The 5,586-nt window shown below is 44.6% G+C and overlaps 1 protein-coding gene and 1 non-coding gene across 3 annotated transcripts in view; both read right to left on the minus strand.

The window, feature by feature from the left end:
- The window catches only part of Elf1 (E74 like ETS transcription factor 1), a 92,783-nt gene extending 87,260 nt beyond the window's left edge, over positions 1–5,523 (minus strand). Inside the window, exon 1 of one of the 2 annotated variants that reach the window (XM_074043299.1) lies at positions 5,254–5,523. The gene's annotated coding sequence lies outside the window, so the exon portion shown is untranslated. Of the gene's footprint in view, positions 1–5,014; positions 5,154–5,253 lie in introns of those variants that run through there. The other variant, XM_074043296.1, reaches the window with a different exon arrangement.
- On the minus strand, positions 4,913–4,984 carry Trnae-uuc (transfer RNA glutamic acid (anticodon UUC)). Its single transcript has one exon. It is a non-coding gene; the product is annotated as a tRNA-Glu (tRNA).
- Positions 5,524–5,586: the final 63 nt, after the last annotated feature.

The following is a 5,586-nucleotide window of genomic DNA, read 5'->3' on the forward strand; positions in this document are numbered from 1 at the left end:
AGTGGATGGTAGACATGCACATCTGCCAGGGCACTGACACTATTCCCTACTGACCCTAAACTACTTTTGCAGTCTATTTCCCACTCCTATTCTAACCTGTACCCTCGCTCAGCCAAAACCGCTGTTAATGCACTTCTGCTCCTTTCTGCTTCCTCTAAATGCCTACTCCCCCTCCTCCATCTCTACCAACAAAACTAGAAACTTCAAAGCATACCTCAAATGCTGCCTCTTAGAAGACTTTCCCATTCCCCTCACACAAACCCAGATGTGAATTCTGCAGACCTTGGAACACTTGTGACCTTTGGTTTAGTCCCTTCTGAGCACTTATCACACTATTGTAACAATTATCTGTATACTTATCCAACCTTTCATTAGCTGTTTACTGAGCATTTGCTACATTCCTGGAATTATCTAGGAGCTACAGTTGCACTGTTAAATTACTTCGTTATTATTTTAAAATATGTAATATCCAAATGCTAAATGTAAAATCTAGAAATAAAATATTCTGCATCCTTTTTAAGTGTTTTTTTTTTTTTGTATTTTGGTGGGACTGGGATTTGAACTCCGGGCTTCACAACGGCAAAGCAGGCACTCTGTTTAAGCCATACCTCCAGTCCATATTGCTCTGGTTATTTTGGAGATGGAGTCTCTTAACTATTTGCCTCAGCTGGCCTGGAACCTCCATCCTCCAGATAGTTAGGATTATCAATGTGAGCCACAGCACCCAGTATTTTTAACAGTTTTTGAAATACAAATACCATGAAGTATATTTAAACTGCACAATTCCAGTTTTTCAGTATATTTACAGAACTGTGCAACTATCACTAAAATCTGATTTCATGACATTTTAATCACTTAAATGTACCTAACACTAAGGTACCCTTCCATCTTCTCTCTAATTTGAGGCGATCACTAAACTCTCTATAGATTTGCCTATTTTTGATATTCTATGTAAACAACCATAAAAAAAAAGTGGTTTTTAATATCTGGTTTCCTTAACACATTATTGAAACTTATCCATGTTGTAGTATGCATCGATCCTTGATTTTTTTTTTTTTTTTTTTTTTTTGGCAGTAGTAGAGTTTTAACTCAAGGCCTCACACTTGCTAGACAGGTCACTTTATTCCTTTTTATTGCCAGGTAATATTCCATTGTACAGATATGCATTTCATTCACTCATCAATTGATGAACCCTTGGGTTGTTTCTACTTTTCCTTATTACAAATAACAGTTATAAACATCTGTGTACAAGTTTTGATACAGGCATGTTTTCATCTCTCCTAGGTATATACCTAACAATGGAAATGCTAGATCAAATGGTAACTGTATTTAACATGTAAGGAATTGCCAAACTTTTCCAATGTAACTACATCATTCTGCATTTCCACTAGAAGTACATGAAGGCTCCAACTTATTCTCTTTGGTTTGCCTCTTACAGAACAAGAATAATATCAGGTATAATGGCACACACCTGTAATATCTGCACTCAAGGGGCTGAGGCAGGAGGACTGTGGTACACAGCCCAACCCTGACTTCAAAAAAAAAAAAAAAGAAAAGAAAGCAAAGGATTACGTATGATGTTACTATAAAATATCTTCATCCCCATGTAATATTCTAATGGAATAAGAAATAAGCAGAAGACTGTGGCTCAAGTGGTAGAGTACCTGCTTTGCAAGCACAAAGTCCTGAGTTCAAACTCCAGAACCACAAAAAAAAAAAAAAACCCACAGGAACAGGTTAATTGCAGAGTAAGAAAATACAGAGTAAAGTAATCAGAAAGTAGCCAAAGAACAAGGGCACTCTCTAGCTAGACTTAAGAAGGTGGTACTGACCTGATTTGTGAGGAGCTGGAGGGAGAATGTTCCAAGCAGAGGAAACAGAAAGTAATGCTGAGACATAAATTTGGCATGTTCAAGGAACCAAAGAAAGTCAATGTAGCTGAAGTGTAACAAAAAGACAGAATGGATAGAGAACTTGGGAGGTTAGCAAGAGTCCACATAACACTGGGCCAGAACGATCCTAGTAAGGTCTTTGGACTTTAAAATGCTGTAATTATTTCCTAATCTCTTATATGTCGTTAAATACAGGTTTTCCTCTCTGCAAACATTTCTTGGACTTTCATATACCTCTGTTTACACGTGACAGTAGTAAATACTGGAGACTATTTTGGTAAATTAACACCACTCAATTAGTATCACTATTTACTGGCCTAAGAGACAACGCCTCAAATATGTCCGCCAATAATGTTTTGGTAAAAACTGGGCACAAGCATATGAATGAATCCTCACCAATTTTTCAAGTATAACTTACTGACAATTTGCAGCTGTCTTAAAGTAATCAAGGTCTTATTTCAATAAAGCCAATTAGAATGTAGCTACAGATGATTGTCATAATTTAAACGTAGATTTCTTTCTCATAAGTTAGAATACAGAAAAGCAATCAATTCAATTTTATTAATTAAACATTAATACTCAACTCTCAAACATAAAAACTGATTGGTACAAAATAGTCTATGTTTCAACAAACAGGTGTTTTAAACAAGATTTTCTTGCAGCTATGTTTGTTTTCTGTTTTTGTTTTCCAGTACTGGGGTGTGAACTCAGGACCTTGCACTTCACATGCAGGTGCTCTGCCTTTTGAGCCACATCCCCAGCCCTATATTTGAACTTTTCAGAGAGATGAAGCTAGGAGTGCTGTCACAACCCTGTAATCCCTATACTTGGGAGGCTGAGGCAGTTGGACAGCAGTTCCAGGCCAGCCAAGACTACACAGTGAAAACCAGCCTCAAAAGAACATCATCTTAAAAAAAGAAAGTAGGAAACAAAAATCAAAGTGACAAAAATGTTTTTTAAAAAGCAAGTGACACAGAAAGTTCCTCCTCAGTAAAACTGTTGCCTTGTCAAAATTTATCAAGTTAAAAATTTCTTTCTACCTCCCAGCTTGATCTCCCTGGACTCTCCCCTCCAGGCGCTCAGTGCTCTGGCCAAATCAGACTTCTTATGATTCACATTCCCAGCGGAAAAATCCAACCAGTTCTTCCAGATCCAGGGCACATTTTCCCCTCCTTGTCGCTTCTCCAGTCCTCTCCACCCCCCAACCCCCAGGGCTACTCCTCACCACTCAGAGGTTGCTTTGCCATATTCCATCTTGTGCATAACCATACATAAGACATCTGTCTCTTGGGCAGGGATGCTGTCACCCAACCACTCCCCTCGGCTCATCCCAAGTACTTAGCATGACTTACTGCAATTACTGAATGATCAGTTTAAAATAACATGTTTTAGCACCATTTATACAGCAAACAAGTCTTACAAAAACTGTCTGGAGGCAAAGCAGAGACAGGTGTCTTTTTCTTCCAAATCCTGACCTAATTCTTTAGTGACTGGTTCTTAATGATACAATACAGCAAAGTTTTAAATGAAACGTTGCCATTTTCGTTACCTATTCAAGAATTGATCAACAACCCTTGCAATTCTATCTAAAGTTTGTGAGTATTATCAAGAATTTATGGCTTTAAAGAAGTACAAAGGTGAAAGCCCTTCATAAGGTCACACAGCTAATCACATAATCACAGAAGCCAAAGTGTGATTCCTTTCAGTGCTCTGTCCACTACCTACTAATATAAATCACCAGAATGCATCTCATGGTGCCTGTCATGAGTAAGCAAATATTTAAATTAATGGAGATAACAAAATATTTTGTTTTTAGTAACCTTTAATTGTACAGACCATATTAACAGACTATTTTCAAATTTAACTGTGCAGTTAAAGCTATAAAACTGTTTTGAGAACATACATTGGAACAACCAAAACTTGCGCTGTCTTGGTAATGACTCTGAGCAGAAACCCATCCCCTCGAGCCACTTTTTCCTGCTTTATTTGTTCCCAGAGGCCCAACAGACTAAACATTATAGCTCCCCTATTTTCTAATTTCCACATGCCTTTAAGATAACGCTTTTGTTTCATTTACAGCTCACATGCTGCTGACACAGCTGCCCCTTCTTTGTAATAAACACAGGGCTTCTATATTTAAAAATACAGTGAAACTTTGTTATAACATCCCCTCCCCAGGCTCAGGCCAATTTTCTCTCTTGCAAGCTCCACCCCAGATTTTTTTTTTTTTTTTTTAATCAGCGGCTCTCAAAACATTAGCCATTTGGGAAGCCTATTTTCTTCTGCAAAGACATCACATCACAGTGGCATTTTCCTCCGCAGCTCGCTGTGTTTAAGGGACGGGGTGTGTCGGGGGGTAGTTCTGGGAGAAGAGAAGAGAAAAAAAAAAAAAAAAAACAGAAAGATAGAAACAGAGAGGTAGAGAGGCTGCTCCCCAAGGCCTCCTCCGAGGCTGGGGTGCTTTGGAGAGCGCCCGAGTGTCAAGCTGGCCGTTTCGCAGCTGACCGGGCGCACGCGGGGAACGGCGCCCGCCGGGTGGGAGCGGGAGGAGAAGGGAGCTGGGGTGCCCCGAGCTGGGGGTGGGGGAAGACACCTCTAAACAACCAGATAACAGCAAGAATGCGAGCCGCCCCGGGCAGGGCACACCCGGCCCGCATCCCTCGGGACAGTCAGAAGGGGGCGGCCGAGCAGGGCGTGGGCCCGGGGAGGAGATAACGCCAGGCCGAGTTAATCATCACCTCCCTGGCGTCTGGAAAACTACGGGCCGGAGGGGCGGGGAGCGGCGCCCGACCAAGTAAAATTCCGTCCCCGCGGCGGGAGGGACCCCGAGCGCGCTCGCTCCTGCACCCCGCACCGAGCGCGTGGCTCGCAAAGCGGCAGCCCAGCTCGCGGAGCAGCCGACTACACTAAGGCTGGTTTTTCACAAACTCACTCACACAGGGGGACCAAAGAGTGAGCCAGAGCCACTGAAAAGAAACTTGAGTCAACCCCTCTAAAGGGCTTCCAAAAGGTAGACACAGTTCCCATACCGGGAGTCGAACCCGGGCCGCCTGGGTGAAAACCAGGAATCCTAACCGCTAGACCATATGGGAAATGCTGCTAAGTACACCGCCGCGACCCACCTGACAAGCGTAAGCACCACCACCGCCTCCGCTACGCAGCTCGCCGCTGCCCGAGCCCCCGCCGCCTCCACGCCGCTCGAGCCGCAGCCGTCGCTGCCCACGCCCCGGAACGAGCCCTGCAGAGGAGCGCGCGGCGTCGCGGGGAAGGGGCGGGGCTGCGCCGCGCCACCGGAAAGTTCCGAGGCGAAGCCCGACGCCTCGCGGGTGGGGGTGGTGGGGGGCAGAACCAGCGGTTTCACCTTTCTGTTTTTAACTCCGCCAAGGGCCCCCCAGCCCCCAGGTCCGGGTTGCTTGGTTAGTCACAGAGCGTGCGGACTAGTTGGCAAAGTTGAGGGCGGCGACGTCTCTGGGAACAGCTGTTTGCGTTCGGGGCGGAGGCGGCGCGCGAGCGAGCTCCTTGGCCTCGAGCCAGCGAGCCTAGCAGGAGAGTGGAGAGTGTGGATCCCGGGACGGGAGAGAGGACAGGCGGGATGGCTCGGGGGCTTTGAGGTCCCTGCCCGGCAACTCGGTCCCCGTCGCGTTTTTGCCCCTTCTCGGTGACCTCAACCCGTTTATATCGACCCACCTCCCCG

This window comes from Castor canadensis, chromosome 10 (assembly GCF_047511655.1).
Source record: "Castor canadensis chromosome 10, mCasCan1.hap1v2, whole genome shotgun sequence".
NCBI lineage: Eukaryota > Metazoa > Chordata > Mammalia > Rodentia > Castoridae > Castor > Castor canadensis.